Below are 17,141 nucleotides of genomic sequence, written 5' to 3'. Positions count from 1 at the left end.
AAAAATTGAGGTTCAAAGAGATTAAGTAACTTGCTCAGGTTCCAGCTAGTACAAAAAGCGTGGGATTTGACATCATGTAAATCTGACGTCCAGGCCCTTGTTCTTTCCATTTCCTTTCTCACAGAGGGGGCTTTTAGCTTCCCTCTTGTGCTGCTCTGTCGATCCCCCCCCCCCGGAAGCTGGCAGGGAGTTTCTCTAAAGCGCAGGGCAGGGAGGGAGCTGACTGACAGCATGAGGATGCCTCAGTGCGTACTATCGCCATTCATGGGAAGTGACTCACTGGAGCCCTGCCACTTTGGGACTCCAGGGGACACATACACATTTCCTGTGTCTCAGCTAGAGCCTCGGGCATCGTGAGCTGCTGGAAGGGTAGATCTCTGAAGGCGGCCAGAGATAGAAAACCACCCAGCTCTGCATCCTGTGACAGAGAAGCCTCTCCCTGGGTTCATATGACAGAGCTATGTCACCTCTGGGCCTGTTTTGTCATCTGTAAAGTGGGGGTGAAGTTCAGACTAGCTCAGTGTTTGCTACTCAGTGTGTGGTCCTCCTAACCTCAGCATCAGCATTGCCCGAGAAGCGGCAAATTCTCCTTTCTGACAGTGACTCTTAAACTTTAATGTGCACCAACATTACCTGGAAGGCAATTTCCCAGCTGAGAACCACAGATCTAGATCAGGGGTCGGTTAAACTACAGCCCACCGGCCAAATCTGGTCCGCAGCCTGCCTTTTACAGGCTCATGAGCTGAGAATAGTTTTGACATTTTTAAATAGCTAGGAAAAAAATCAAAAGAAGAGTAATATTCGGTGACACATAAAAAATGATATGATTCAAATTTCAGTGTTCGTAAATAGGGTTTTGTTGGAACACGGTCACTCTCAGTCATTTACATATCACCTACGGCTGCTTTCCCATTACGAAAGCAGAGCTGAGTAGTTTCTACAGAAACCGTTCTCACTGATCTGCACTCTGCTGCTCAGCACAGTACACATCGCAGGGATGTGGTTAAACTCGATTTTGCCTCTTGGGCTGCAAAGCTAAAATGTTTACTATCTGGCCCTTTAGAGAAGTCTTTTGACCTCTGATCTGGGGAGAAGAGAGGAGAGCTCAGGGATGAGCTAGGATCTCTTCTGGGGGGAGAAAAGTAAGCTGTCAGGGGCTTTTGGAATCCGTGGAGGTCCTTATCTGTGCTGGGTCAGCCCTGAGAATCCTTTACACTGTTGCTTTGAGGGTGGTCTGGAAGGCCCCCCTGACCATTTGCCTGGATGAAAATCCCAATTCCACTTCTGGAGCAGGGCCTCTTAACTGGAAGCCCCCCGGAAGAAAGGCTCCAGGGATTCTCTGCAAGCTTTAATGCCTGTGGGTATTTTCTGGGGAGACCCCTGGAGGTGTTAGTCATCTCCCTGACTCTCCCCAAAACCCTGAGCATCCTTTTTTTCCTTTGGGGCACACATTTTGTCTTCTTCCAACCTCTCCTTTCAAAACGTTAAAAGTCCCTGGAAGGGTAACACCCTACGTACACATCCCTCTTACCTAGAAAAGGGGGAGGTAGTCTGAGTGCATGAGGCCCGCCTTAGTAAAGTCCTGGGAGTCTGCGGAGGGGTGGAGGGAGGGGGGCGGGCAAACCGAGGCGAAGGAGACATTCGGAGAGAGGGAATGTAATCAGAAAAGGGCCTCTTTTCTGGACTCCCCTCACTCTAGAATCCACTTCTCCTCACAGGCAAGAGGCAAGACAGGCTCGGGCCGGTGGACCAGTGTCAGTCACCCTTCACCGGGGGGCACCTCCGCTCCCCAGAGCCCACGAGGCTCCCGCCTCGGGCAGTGCCCCAGCAAGTCTCAACCCTGGCCCTGGGATTCCAGGTATTTTCCCAGCCCGCCCCACCTCATCTAATTGCTTTCCAGTCAGCTAATCCTTGGCCCACGCCCTCAGCTCCAGCCAGGCAAGGCACCTCAGTGTGGCCAGCAGCAGCTCCTGAGACTTCCCACAGCCCGCGCGCGTCCAAGCCTGGGGCAGCCTCTCGACTCTCCTTGCCCAAACCACATCCTCCTCCCTCTTCCCCACACCTCCAGCTCTCCTCTGACTAACGTGTCCAAAGCAAGCCGCGCTCGGTCCAGTCCAGACCAAAAGCAGCAGATGAATTCATTCCCTCCTGTCCCCGCCTCCCTCGAAACTCGCCATATCCTGGCGATCCGGGGAGAACCAATTAGCAGAAAGTGGAGTCCTACCTACCGTTCAATTCCTGGAGCTAATTGTTTTAAGCAGGGCTTCAGCCTTAATTAAAGGATAATTAGTTAGTGAATGTGTGTTTGCATTTCCTAAGTCTGGCTTTTAACCCTGGGAAACCAGATTCAGCAAATACTTTTATGTTGCAGTACCTCTGAGTAAGGGACAAGGTCTTAATTGCAGAAATGGCTGTCCCGAGAACAACAGTGTAACCAAAAGGGCAATGGAAGAATGAGCTAATTGTGTCTTCCATGGCCTGGGCCGCGCTTTCTGTTTAGCCATTGTGAGCAGGAGACGGCAGCTGCCTGCCCTGCCGGGGCTGCCCCTCCTCGGTCTGTGGACTCTTCTTAGCTCTGTCACGCAGCCTGCCATCCTGGCCACCCACGACCTCTTTTTCCCCCTTCTGTGTTTTTCTTCTCTCTTACCTTTTCCACCTCCCCCTTTCCCTCTCTCCATCTTTTTTTTCATTCTGGGGTCACAAGGATTGCCTTCTGCAGACCCCCTCAGGGACCTCTCGCCAACCAAGCAGCGTTAGCATGTTGATTATGAGTTTAAAGTCTCAGCTCGGGCTTCCCTGGTGGCGCAGTGGTTGCGCGTCCGCCTGCCGATGCAGGGGAACCGGGTTCGCGCCCCGGTCCGGGAGGATCCCACATGCCGCGGAGCGGCTGCGCCCGTGAGCCATGGCCGCTGAGCCTGCGCGTCCGGAGCCTGTGCTCCGCAACGGGAGAGGCCACAACAGAGGGAGGCCCGCGTACCGCAAAAAAATAAAAAAAATAAATAAATAAATAAATAAATAAATAAAGTCTCAGCTCACACCGCCTTCCTTTGCTTCTGGGTGCTCAGAGAGAGAAGCTATACGGATACTTTTGAGACTTCGGGCATCCAGATACTCTTGGGATCCAGACTGTTCCAAAAGCCCGAGGATTCCAGAAGCTAGCCTCCAGACCTACATGGTTCAGTACAGGAGCCACCAGCCACCCGTGGCCCTGAGCACTTGAAATGCGCCGAGTCCGAACTGAGAGATGCTTTAAGTGTAAAATACACGTTGGATTTCAGACTTAGTACAAAAAAGAATAATAGAAAAAAATCTCACTGCTGTTTCTTAATATTGATTATACGTTGAAATAATACGTTGGCTATATTAGATAACATAAAAGATATTGAAACTAATTTCACTGGTGCCTTTTAAAAAACGCAGCTACTAGATAAGGTACAGTGACATAGCGGCTGCCATTATATTGTACTGGATGTGTTGCTTCATCGCTGGGATTGTGCTGTGATCGTCAAGGGCTAAGAGGTTTCGTTCTCCTCAGCGTTTGTGACTGTGGGTGTCCTCTCTCACCCGCTCCACTCTCCCACCTCTTGTGTCGAGGCCTCACCTTCTTCCGACCCTCACAGCACCCTCCTGTGCCCAGTGCATCCTCCTTACTCCTCCTCCTCAGGGGAGAGGCAGGAGAGGAAGGCTCTGCTCCTTGATTGCCTCCCCAGGCCCAGCTGAAGCCGGCAGGGGACCGAGCAGGTGCTCACTCAGTGGCCCCTCCACAATCCCTTCCCCAAGGCTCTCGATCTATGAAGCAGGGCCAGAAGCCCACCCTGACTTCTCACGATGGTGGCTCATAGGATTCTGACTTTGGACAGGCTAATTAAATCTCACATGAAGCCTGGCAGACAGAAGTCGAGAAAAGACCACTTAACTAGAGCGAAATGTGGGGACAGAACACGGGCAGCTTCATTGACTCGCAGCATTTTCTGCTCACCTTCTGCGCACACTCCTTTGAGTTGGATTTCGGGGGGAGTGTTCCTCTTCCCTCCCTCGTTCTGTGCTCATCTCTAGGGACCACGGTCAGCCAGTCCCACTCTGCTTGCTCACCTTGCCTCTTCAAGGATTCTGGAATTATCTCCCCTGAGCAATCTTCCTGGATTCACTCTAGAAGGGTGACTGTTGTTTCCTGCTTTGTTCAGTCTAGACATTCTATTTCATTAATTTATTCAACAGGATTTATTGAGCACCTACTATATGGCAGGCACTGTTCCAGGCACTGGAGATATAGCTATGAACAGAGTAGACCAGCCCCTGCCTTTAGAGAGTTTCCATGCTAGTTGGGGAGCCAGAAAACAAGCAGATTAACAAAGAAAACTCTTAAGGTAGAGTCAGATACTAGTCAGGGCTATGGAGAAAAAGAAAGCAGGCTGTGAGGAGTATCGTCCGGGAGGGTCCCTCTGAGGAACTGACACCCAGAAGAGGTCTGGAAGGATACCTGGAAGGGCATTCTCCCAGAAGGAACGGCAAGGACAAAGGCCTTGACTTCGTCTACTGTGTTCCTTCACATTTTTTCTCATTAAGAAGCACTTCATTTTCTACGATATGAATATGCTGCTGGCTGATCCCTTTACTCTATGTCTTTTGTTTTTCATGTCTTTGTTTTGTGTGTCCTGCTGCAACGAAGGGAGGAAGTCAACTTGTAATTAGCAAATCTACTAAATTACGTTTAATCCTCATCCCGACAAGGAACCGAGGGCCAGAGTGGGTAAGCTGCCTGGGTCTGTCTAGCTCTGAAGTCCACCTCTCCCCACACACCCTTCTCTTCTGGCTACAAGAAAGGCTGATCCTGGCTGGCCCAGGCCTCCGGTTACCTACCGATCGTTGCTGGCAGCACTGACAATGGAGCCATCGATAAGGAATTGGGCTCTGGCTAGGACTTGAGGTAGACATTAAAGAGGAGAAAAGGTGGTTCCTAACTTGCTGGTTTCCACACCAACAAGTGCTGCCTAAACATCATCTACTCTGAAGGTGGGGCAGCAGCGAGTGGGGTATCATCAGCTGCTGGCTTTAAATTCTTTGACCCCGAGAGCTGGAGCAGGTTAAAGAAAGATCAGTGTGGGTCCTGGAGAGACTTGCGTGTGATTTATGCACCAGCTCCAGTAGACAGCAGCTCTGTGAGGGCGGGGACCACGCACAGCATGCTCGTGCCAGGCCCCAGCAGCCCGCTCATCCCTTGGCACCCAAACTGCTGGGTGGAGGGGACCCGAGCTGGGGCAGGAAGGGCTGGCAGGGCTGGGATGGGGGATGGGCAAACCACGGGGAGGCGTTTGTTGAGGGACGCTGAGCCAGGATTCACTGGGGCTGCTTACAACCTCCTTGTGGGTGGGAAATAGGCAAACATTTTTTTTTGACTTCTGTGTTATCTGAAGTTACTGATGGCCATTTTTTTTACCCCACAGCTCCTGATTTCTTATCCTCTAAATATATAGGTCACTCCCTCTCCCTCCCAGCCAATCCCCACTCCCCTGCCCGGACCTAAACGCCCACAAAGTGTCCCAGCTTGTCTCCCCACATGCTCCCCAGCTGGCTGAGCAGCCTCTGACATCAGCCCACTGGGAAAACGCCACTGGGACAGAGCGAGGGGAAGGATCCTTTTTTTCCAAACCCAAAGGATTTTAAAAAATCTATGGACAGACGCATGCGTATGTGTACACGTATATATGTGTGTATCTTGTACACAAACTCTAGCAAGAAACAATGCATCCTCCACCTTCCACTCGCCAGCTTAGAAAAAGAATCCACACCCCGGCCCCTCCCCGTCCCTGCCCGCCTTCTGCGCGACTCTGCAGAAAGCAGGGGCCTCTTGAAGTTCAGACATTAATTACTGAGTTAGAATATTTTTCAAAATTACAAGGCGTGGCCCCAGGAGATAAGAGGAAGCAGGAGGAGAGCGCGGAGCGTGGTGGGGAGGTGGGGAGAGGAGGTCCGCCCAGGGCGGCGGAGGCGGGGCTGGGGGCTGGGCCGGGGGAGGCCCCGTGCCTCCAGGAAGAGCACCCCACCCCCAACCCGCAAGGCCAGGCGCCCCCTGCAGGCAGCGCCGGGAGAAGGCGAGAGGCCGTGCCGCAGGGGGCCTCCGTGGGGGAGGGGAGGGACTGGAGGACAGCGATGCAGGACGTTTCTCTCTGGCCCTGAGCAGAGAAGTTTAGACAGCTCTACCTCTTACCTCTCCACTCGAGGGCTTAAACGTAAATTCCTGCTAGAAAATGGTTATGTTAATTAAAGCCGTCTTCAACGAAGGAGAGATAGATCAAATCAGTCCCCCTCTATAATTAGGAGGATTGATGGCGCTGAGGACTCGCTGGGAGGGAACTTGTTAGGAGTGGCAGCAATTCAATCTAACTTAAAAAAAAAAAAAGTCGAATATTTGCTGTTTAAGAACAGCCGCTCCCACCTATATGTCCTTGACACGGCAACCGAATTCTCAGAGAGCCACATCTTTTCTGCGTCTCTAAATTTTAGAGAAAATACCGAAAGCTTGCAACTGCACCACCTTCCAAAACGGAATTGAAGAGATGTCCTCCTGAGCCATGTTGAGATTGGTTTGGAAATCTCTTGAGTTTTAAGACTGTTTAAAAACGGTTCTGGCGTGGAGACTGGTTTCCCTTTGGAAACCAGTGTCTGGTGGAAGCTGGTATTTTTATAACTCCAGGCTCTCTATCAGATCCTGTGTTACCATGGTTGCTAAGGAGAACACTGGCTTCAAATTTCACATTTCAGTTTGCAGAGTCTGGCTAAGGAAGTAGGACAGTTAAAGGGGGGGCTGGGGGAGGGTCGGGGAGTGGGGGTGGGGTGAGACCTGAATTTTATCTTGAGGAGGCCTCGCCTCAGGTGGGGACACACCAGGGTGCTCGTGTGTGTGTGTGTGTGTGTGTGGGGAGAGGGTGGGGGGGGAGGGGGGGGGGGGGGGGGGGGGTGGGGTGGGGGTGAGACCTGAATTTTATCTTGAGGAGGCCTCGCCTCAGGTGGGGACACACCAGGGTGCTCGTGTGTGTGTGTGTGTGTGTGTGTGTGTGTGTGTGTGTGTGTTTTGGGGGGGATGTCTGAGTAGGTCAGCGGCATCACACCACAGAGTGACTTGGCTGCCGAGTGGAAGAGGGGACGGCAGCTCTGGAGGGGACAAAAAACTGTGGGGAGTTATTTCTGCAGAGGTTACAGGAATGGTTGCTTAAGCTGGGTATTCATAGCAGCAGCTGCTGGACCTGCAGGAACTCTGCCGCTAAACCAGCGCCCAGGGGCTGTGTACCTGCCCTGGGAAGGCTGCAATCTCAGAGGAACATTCCAAGCGGGGTCTGTGCCTAAGACTAGGGCTGGAATAAACTGTTCATGGAGGAAGGTTCTCCTGAATTTTCAAGCTTCGTTCCAGTCCTTCCCTTCCTGCTTCTTAGCCTGCTTGATTGAAGGCTCTAGTCAGAGGGTTCTCGGCTAAGATGCCCTCGCCAGGCAGATCTTGTCTCATCTGCCTTCTGGGCACCCACATTTCCGCTTGCCACTCTCACCTTATTTTGAGCACTGTACTTTCCACCATGCACTGACTTATCTGTGGGCCTCTCTGGCCAGGGAGTGCCCCAGATTTATTTCACTTTGTCTCAGCACATGTCTAGCAGGAAAAGTGTCTGGGAGACTTTTCAGTTCAGTAAAGAAATAGCATTTTTCTCAGTGTTTGTTGAATGAATAAACAAACTCTCCTTTATGCTTTCCATGGTGTTGCTCTCCAGCTTGAAACCCTCTCAGAGAGAGGTTCTCAGTATCACCTTGTGTCCACCAGAGTGCCTCTGCTGGGAGCCAGTGCCGGCCCATGACCCACCCATCGGGCCGTCTCTTTACCACACCACACAGACGGGGCGTGCTTCATTCTGGCTCCCAGCCCTCCGCTCAGAGTTTTCTTCCTGGGGGCCTTTCTCCTCCCCTGCCAATACCTGTCTGAAGCCCACTTCCCCTTAAGCTGTAGTCCCCTTTCCCCTTTGCCCCCAGCAGCTGCCCACACTCCTAAACTCCCTCCACCTCTATATTTGTACAACCCATCATAAATGTTCACAGCTGCTTGATTTCTGGGGATGTGGTAGCCAAGTGGATTGTAAGCCTTTTCGGGGAGGATCACAACTTGTACTCCTTCCTTCTAGTACAACTAGGAAACTTTGCAGTTCAGTAAGAAACTAGCTTTGTCTCAAACCAAATCACTGCTTACGGAATGGACACAGGGTCCTGAACAAAATGCAGTCAGGGTTACGTGACAGATGAGACGCAGCCTATCCTCAGGTACCGATGGAAGGTGGAAATGATTTTAAAGCAATCAAGAAGAAGTCACCAGGCATTCATCCAACCACTGGTAAAGGCCATGTCCAGAGAGTGGGTGTTGGCAGGCTGGTGTGGATGTGAGTTCTGCAGAATGCTGCAGGAAGAGTAAATTGGGGCGGGGTGGGGACGTGGTGGTAAGTGAACCTGGTCTTGAAGGTGGGCTAGAGTCAGGTAGGAGGAGGAGGAAGATCACGCTCAAGGCAGGAGGAAAGTAAGAGACCTTCTGTGGAAACACAACAGGAACAGGGTGGCTGCAGCTGTAGGACTCATGAGAGGCTCTCCAGGAAAAGGGGTTGCGATCGTGGGGGGCCTTGGTGCCCAGTTAGGAGAATGGATCTTACTTTCGGGGGCTCCTGTGATGCGATACTTCTCTCGAGTAATGCCTGGAATACGGTTTGCTTTCAATAGCAATTCACATGTCAGCTCACCGAGGGGCTGTCACACACTACTTGCTTCATGTGAACATCTCACTTATTTTAAGCCTTAAAACAAACCCGCAGAATGAATTATTCCCATTGTTCCCAGGCAAAGAGAAAATATTGAGGTTCAGAAAGATGAAGAATTAGGTTAAAGCCCCACAGCTAGTAGGTGGCTGAGCTGGGATTCAAACTCTGGTCTCTCTGGCTCTTCCGGTGGTACCTTTCCACGTGCCCTTTGCTCATCAGTGGCCTCACGAAATGCACCTAGGATGCGGCTACTTGTGTTTCTTAACCTTGGCTGCACGTTGGAGTTATATGGGAAGCTTAAATCTCCCCCCCACTCCCATGCCTCCTCAAAACCCATCCCCAGAAAGTTTGATTTAATTGGTCTGAGAATTTGTAATTTTGTAAAAGCTTCCCAAAGATTAGAGGGGGCAGGGAGGGGGCAGGCACTCCCCACCCCTGCCAGGGATGCAACTGAGAGTCCTGGGCTGCATGGAGGATAATTTGGAGTCTCTGCTTCCTCTTAGGGTCCATCACCACCCTGGGCACAGACGACCTTGGTCTCTTCCAGCCCCAGGGGGGCCCTGCCTTGGCCCCAGCTGGGTGGCTAGACACAGCCCCATCTCCTGCTCTCGGGAAGGGAGGAATGGTCCCACTGGAAGTTACCTCTGAGGAATGCTCTGCTTGACTCTCTCAGCCCTGTGAAAGAGTGGAGGATCTCCACCCACACCCACTTCATCTCAGCCTTTTCCGAGGTCAGATTTCCCCCTGGAGCCAAAACAATGTGAGCAATTGAATGCACACTCACGCAAAAAGTTAAAAAAGTGGCTCTCTCATTGTTGCACGGAGCAATTTCATTTCCGGAGAAGCCTGACTCGTTGCCCTCTGTGTTCTCCTCTACAGCCTGCGCGCCTGCCAGCCTCCTCCAGGAGCCCAGCCAGTTGCATCCCTGGGGGGATTGTGGCTCAGAGACACCCCTCAGTGGAAGGGCAGGGAGGGGCAGATGGGGTTTCTGGTGCCTGGGGGAAGGAGAGCAAGGGAGCCAACCAGAGGGAGAGGTTGGTGGGGGGTCACAGAGGGGTGCAGAGGGAGAAGAGATTCCTGACAGAGGCACCCTCTCCCTTCCTCCACTCTGACCTCTGGCTATGGCTGCCGGACTCAGAAGAGGGCAGGAGGATGGGAATGCAGAGAGGAAAGGTGGGATGTTTGGGGGAGGGAGGAAGGATGAGGGGGAGTGGATAGAAACGCCCACGGTGCATGGGGAAAGTCGACTCAGAGGAAACAAGTGTGAGGGGTTAAAATCCACCGCAGTATCCCCTGCAGAGGAATTTTCAACAAAGCTCTTGAAGTAAGGGGCCCAGAGAGAACAATTCACTGATAACTTGGAGGAGTCTAGCAACATCACCACTAGGTTACAGCGGTGGCAGAGAGCCTTGTAGGGTCAGGAAAAAGGGGATGAGGGATGGCACTGGGTGAGCCAGACCCCAAACCTGCCAGGTCAGTTCCAGGTGAGACGGGAGATGATAAGACCCTTAGCTCAGGCCACAGAACTGATTACAGCCCTCCTGTGTGTGGAACCCTTGCAGTCACAGTTTGGCTGAGGACCTTAGCAGGATGAAGGGGTCCTTAGAATGCTATTAAAAACAGCTTGAGGGACGTCTTAGCATTTGTTTGTGTCTTTAATTTCTTGCACCAGTATTTTGTAGTTTTCAATGTACAAGTCTTTCACTTGCTTAGTTAAGTTTATGCCTAAGTATTTCATTCTTTCTGATGCTATTGTAAATGAGATCATTTTCCTAATTTCCTTTTTTGGATAGTTTGTTTTCAGCATATAGAAATGCAATTGATTCTTTTGTATGTTGATTTTTATCCTGCAAATTTACTGAGGTCATTTTTTAGTCCTAACAGTTTTTTGTGTGTGGAGTCTTTAGGGTTTTCTATATACAAGATCATGTCATCTGCAAACAGACAATTTCACTTCTTCCTTCCTGATTTGGATATCCTTTTATTTCTTTTTCTTGCCTAACTGCTCTGGCTGCGACTTCCAGTACTATGTTGAATAAGAGTGATGAGACTGGGCATTCTTTGTCTTGTTCTCGATCTTGGATTAGAAGACTAATATGTGTAAAATGTCAATACTACTCAAAGTGACCTACAGATTCAATGCAATCTCTAATCAAAATTCCAGTGTTATTTTTCACAGAAATAGAAAAAAAAAAATCTAAAACTCACATGGAACCACGAAAGACTCCAAATAGCCAAAGCAATCTTGAAACAATTTGAAAAAGAACAAATCAGGAGGCATCATACAGCCTGATTTGAAAATATATTACAGGGACTTCCCTAGTGGCGCAGTGGTTAAGAATCTGCCTGCCAATGCAGGGGACACGGGTTCAATCCCTGGTCGGCGAAGATCCCACATGCCACAGAGCAACTAAGCCCGTGAGCCACAACTACTGAGCCTGCGCTCTGGAGCCCGCGAGCCACAATTACTGAAGCCCACATGCCTAGAGCCTGTGCTCTGCAACAAGAGAAGCCACCACACCACAACGAAGAGTAGCCCCCACTTGTCGCAACTAGAGAAAGCCTCCACGCAGTAATGAAGACCCAATGCAGCCAAAAATAAATAAATAAGATAAATAAATTGATACTAAAAAAAAGAAAATATATTACAAAGCTACAGTAATTAAAACAAACATATAGACTAATGGTACAGAATTGAGAGCCCAGAAATAAATCCATGCATGTATGGTCAACTGTGAGGGAGTGGATAGAAACAAAGGTGCCAGGAAAGCACAATGGGGAAAGCATGGTCTCTTCAACAAATGGTGTTGGGAAAACTGGGTATTCACATGCCAAAGAATGAAACTGGACTCTTAGCTTATACCTTACACAAAAATAAACTAAAAAATGGATTAAAGACTTTTAAACATAACTCCTGAAACTATAACTCCTTGAAGAAAACATAAGGGAAAAGTCTCTTGACATTGGTCTTGGCAGTGATTTCATGGATCTGACACCAAAAGCAAAAACAGAAAAGTGGGACTACATCAAACTACAAGGCTTCTGTACAGCAAAGTTAACAACAGAGTGAAAAGGCATCCTACAGAATGGGAGAAGATATTTGTAAACCATATATCTGATAAGGGGTTAATTTTCAAAAAAATTTAAGGAACTCTTACAACCCCAAAGCAAAAGAAACTAATAACCAGATTTTTAAAAAATGGGCTAAGGATTTGAATAAACATTTTTCCAAAGAAGACATACAAATGGCCAACAGGCATATGAAAAGATGCTCAAGGTCACTAATCATCAAGGAAATGCAAATCAAAACCACCCCACACCTGTTAGGAAGGCTATTATATATATATATATATATATATATATACACATAACTACAAAAGATTAAAAAGTGTTGAGAAATTAGAACTCTTGTACATTGTTGATGGGAATACAAAATGGTACAGCTTCAATGGAAAACAGTAGGAAGGTTCCTCAAAAAATTAAAAATAGAACTTCTGCAGTATATCATCCGGCAATCCCACTCCTGGGTATTTCTCTAAAAGTACTGAAATCAAGATCTGGAAGAGATATTAGCACTTCCATGTTCATTGCAACACTATTCACAGCAGCCAAGATGTGGAAATAATCTAAATGTCCATTGAGAGATGAATAGATTTTAGAATGTGGTCTATACACAATGGAATACTAGTCAGCCTTAAAAAAGAAGGAAATTCGCAATATGGGACAACATGGTTGAATCTGGAAGACATTATGCCAAGTGAAATAAGCAGTCACAGAAGGACAAATGCTGCATGTTTCCGTTTATATGAGGGATCTAAGATAGTCAAATTCATAGAAACAAAGAATAAGATAGGAGTTGCTGGAGGCTGCGGGGAGGAGGAAGTGGGGGGTTGCTAATCACCAGGTATAAAATTTCAGTCATGCCAGATGAATAAATTCTAGAGATCTGCTGTACTACGTTGTGCCTACAGATAACGGTACTGTACTGTATACTTAAATAGCTGTTATGAGAATAGATCTCATGTTAAGTGTTCTTACCACAATAAACATTTGAAAACATTAAAAAAAATTAAAAAGAGCTCATGAGGCAAATATGAGCTGTAAACAGTAGGGCAAGAAGACTCACGCAGCTTCTGGTCACCAGTACTACTCCTCACTCACTTGGAAAACCATCTTGGCAGAAACTGTTTGCTCTTAAACAATTAAAGAGCTTGTTGAAAATTATTCTTCTCCATCCCTCGAAGAGGGATCTCTGATTGGCACATGCTATTTATGGCAAAAACAGGATCAATCCCACAAAGATCTATTTGGCTTCCACCACAGAGTAAGCGCTGGGTATGGACGAGAATAGAATAAGAGCAGCTCCCGCTTCTGCTTGTAAGGCAGTGAAGCAGGGTGTTTAGGAGCAGGGACTCGGGCAGTCACGTCTGGATTCCGATATTGACTCTGCTGCCCGCTAACTGTGTGGCTGTGAGCAAGCTGTCTGATCTGTCTGTTCTCTGGAAAATGGGGATGATAATCTTCAGGGTGTTGCCTGAGTTAAAAGACAAGAGAATGCATTAAGTGCTTTGGACAATGCCTTCCGCTGTACTGTTATCAATACTAAAAAATCCTCCAAGGTGATGTAAAAAGGATTGGAGCTATAAGAATGGAGTGCACTGCCTCGCTCAGGAGGGAGCTCCTGGTACACTCGGCTGGGGGTGGGGACAGGGGAGGTTCCAGAAGAGGTGGCTTGAGCTGGGCCTGGAAGGAGGTGTTTTAGGGCCAGGAAGAGAGAGACTCCAAGGATGGAGTCCAGGATTTCAAGCTTGAGTGACTGAGAGAGAGTTAATTCAACTAGGTCAGAGTGTGGAAGGAAATGCCCAGGGGCCTCGCTCTAGGGCAGGGCATCTCTCCGAGAGCTGGCTGTCCTCCAGCCTGAAGGGGCTCAGGGGCTAAGCACACGCTCAATCCGGGGAAGCCCCTCATCCAGTGAAGGTGGCCTCCGTGAGCATGAAGACCCCGAGACTGAGGATTTTGTATCTTTCCCTTAGGTTTGTTCCAAACGAGACTCTTCGCCCCAAGATGGCCTGTGGGTTTGTGTTTGACTCGGGGGCGTCAAGGAAAGGGGAGCAGGGGAAGCCTTAGGGGGTGGTGCCGAAGCAGAGGATGGAGTGGGTGTCCCATGACACTGCGAAAGGGCAGTTGGGGATTCCTGGGGCTGCCATCTGGCCACAGTGGGGCAGGAAGGCTGGGTCCGGGCCACGTGAGGACAGGGAGTGAGCAGGAGGGTTGGGGCACCGCTGGCACATCCTGTTGGAAGGCTCGAGGCTTGACTTGGGATGTGTCTAGTGTGCAGCCAGAGATGCTGGCCTGGGGATGGTTCAGGGAGCTGGGATGACCTCAGGGCAGGGTGGGCCCTGTACATTTGGGGTCAGCCACCTGCATGGCCCCGGGGAAAGAGCCTAAACTTTTCCAGCATAGAGAAAGGCAGCGGCAGTGATTTTGGCTTCTAGAAACGTCCTAGAGCTGGCTCAACCTGCTTTGGGACGTGGGTCAGACCTGGGTATGCGTGTATGTGTCATGAGGTACAGGAGGCAGCAGCTGACCCTAAGAATTCAGGGGTCTCCCCACGTGGCCTCAAGCAGAGAGTTTGGAACGCAGGGCGGTGGTTTCCTCTTTTACAAAATGGTGAAAACCATTGATCATTTATTTACCCTTCAAGTTTACCGTGAGCCTGGCAGGGTCTGTGTGAGTTTAATGCAACAAACAAGTGTGCGTCAGGGGAGGCTCCTTATTTCTGGTCTGTGCAGACCTCCTGGCACTTGCCGGATCTCACACCAGAAGGTTCGCACTACCTCAGGTGTTGTCAGAAGTGTCCCAGCAGCCAGGGCCAGGGCTCGGCTGTAGCCCTGCTTCCTGCTTGGGGGAGCAGGTGACAGCAACACCAGGAGGTGCCCAGATCACGCAGAGGGAACATGTTGGGGCAGTCTGGGTCACTGCCCTAGAACAGTGCTGCTCCCTGCCTTGAGGTGGGTGGTCAGGGGTGCAGGGCAGCTCAGGCAAGGATGAGAGGACTCCAAGAGGCCATCTGGGCCAGCCCCCTGCCTCCAAGAGCGCTACCTTCAAAGCATCCCAAACGGATGCAAAAAGCATAGCCATGGCCTATCTTGGTACTTCAGTCTGAGCTGAGGACACTTTGAGAGTGAACTCAAGTTGGAAGAGGTCATTGCCTGAATCTGAGAAACAAGTCTGAATTCAAGTACGTTTGTCAAGAAACATCTCTGGCTATGTGAAGTGGTAGAGGCTTACAGGGCCACAAAGCACCCAGGAGAGGCCTGCGTGCTCTGCTTTCATGCAGATCCATGCAGTCTGGAATGAATGTGCTGTTTTCCTATAAATGGATGCTTCAAAAACATTTACAGATACCCCCTCTTTTCTCTTAAACTGCTCTATTATCTTTCTTCCAGAAACACAAAAGTGTCTCTTGACCGCATACCTCCCCTTTAGCTGACAAGTTCTCTTTCCCTGTGGCCTTTCACAGAAGCACTTCTCCAAAAAGGTGTCCACACTCATGCCCTCACCTCCACCGACTCCCCAACGAGGCAAACGTAGCTTCTGTTCTCACTCCACTGACACCGTGGGGCCCCTCCTTGTTGCCAAACCCAGGCCTCTTCTCTGTCCTGGTCCCACTGATTCCCCAGAGGCTGTTCCTCTTGGGACCAGCATCTTGGGACCAGCTGCTGAGGGTGGGAAGGGACCAACACCTGTGAGGTGTGGGCTGGCCCCGCTGGACAAGGGCTGTGATGATTGCGCCCTCCTGGCTTGTTTCCAGCCTCCCGGCCACTCCTTGTCTACCTCCCCTCCTCCGTCTCACCCCCCCACCCCCACCCCTGGGTGACCCCATCCAGTCCCCAGCACCGGGTACACGTTAACCCTTCACACAGTGCTGAAGCCTGTGTCCCCAGGGATGGCCAACAGGCCACCCAAACTCTCGGTTTTCATCCACACTCTACTTGTTTCTCTTCCAGCTTCCCCATCCCAGGAAATGGTGCCAGCAGAGTGGTAGATGAGGACCCTACGTCACTTCCTCCCTTCTCTGTATCTCACGTCAGCAAGTCCTGTTGGTTCTAACTCAAAGATATAACTGGAATGCAACTGGCCCTCCCCCTCCTCACTCTCATGACTGTGTTTTGAGCCACCAGCCTCTCACTGGACACACCAATAGCTTCCACATTTGCCCTTCAGTTCTACCCCTTGAGAGCTGCCAAGGGTGACCCTCCAAAGTGGGTTATGATACCTCGTAGGGTAATCACCCCACTGACTTCTTGCTTCTTAAAAGTTTCTTTATTATCCTTATTTATTTCTTTATCAGAGGAAATTTAGCAGGAAATATTTTTTAAAATAAATAATTCAATGGTAAACCAATCCAGTCCAAAGATCTAGTCACGCAATATTTTCTGTAGGCAGTGTTCTAGAGTATGAATGACTGCAGTCTGAGTTCATAATACTTTCCTTTGGGGGATTATTTCCTTTTACGTAAACTCAATATATAAAAACCTGGGTAGAGTAAACAAAAGCACCAGGGAGTTCCGTTTCTCTTAACCAAATGATTGATCACTTTAAGTGGTACAAGGCTTGTGGCTTTCCTGGTGCATCAGAGATGGAGATGCGCGACGTTAGCCGACAGGGCAGCCCCCACGCTCTCGCGCAGGGCAGGCAGAGACTTACCTCCCTGAGACAGGTGTAGATGGGGCAGACGAGCACGCGGAAGGGCTCGCCCGTGCTGCTGCGCATGGTGCCGAAGACCTCGCACAGGAAGGTGATGAAGCCCAGCCAGCGCTCCACGTCCTGCTGCTGCAGCTCCTCCCGCACTGTGAAGTCCTTCTGCGGAGGCACAAGAGACCACGTCAGCTGCACAGGAGCTGGGAGGGGCCCGGGCACCACCCCGGTCTGCCGCGGTGCCTGCTGGCTAAGGGCTAGGCCCGGGCAACTGGTAAACCCCATGATTTCCATGAGAAGGGCGATGGGTGACCCGTGGCTGGCGCGTGAATGCTGAAGACTCACTTGTGGGCAGAAAGACCACCTTGACCTTTAGCCATAGCACCTCTTCTTCAGTGCCCCCAGATTGGGGAGCCCTACAGCCTTGCCTCACTGACCCAGATACTGAGGTGGAGGGAATGAGATAAAGGGGGAGATGACACCTTTCCCAGTCATCACCTCCTCCATTCAACTCCCTGGGGCTAAACTATCTCCTTTGCTAACCTCCAAATCATGCCCCCACAGCAGTGAGGGTAACCACACACCCAGCAATGGGATCTAAGGCCCATCTTGGCCCCAGCACTGGGCTAGAGACACAGCTACAACCCCTGCCAG

General features: G+C 50.2%; 1 long non-coding RNA gene across 1 annotated transcript; it reads right to left on the bottom strand.

Annotated features, from left to right (window-relative positions):
• Positions 1–12,489: 12,489 nt before the first annotated feature.
• On the bottom strand, positions 12,490–16,649 carry LOC114485056 (uncharacterized). Its single transcript, XR_003678521.1, has 2 exons — positions 16,497–16,649; positions 12,490–13,320 (listed from the first exon to the last, which is right to left on the bottom strand). It is a non-coding gene; the product is annotated as an uncharacterized lncRNA (long non-coding RNA).
• Between the last annotated feature and the right edge of the window lie 492 nt (positions 16,650–17,141).

The sequence above is a fragment of the Physeter macrocephalus genome, unplaced genomic scaffold, assembly GCF_002837175.3.
Source record: "Physeter macrocephalus isolate SW-GA unplaced genomic scaffold, ASM283717v5 random_424, whole genome shotgun sequence".
Taxonomy (NCBI): Eukaryota; Metazoa; Chordata; class Mammalia; order Artiodactyla; family Physeteridae; genus Physeter; species Physeter macrocephalus.
This window is presented reverse-complemented; position numbering and strand designations above follow the sequence as displayed.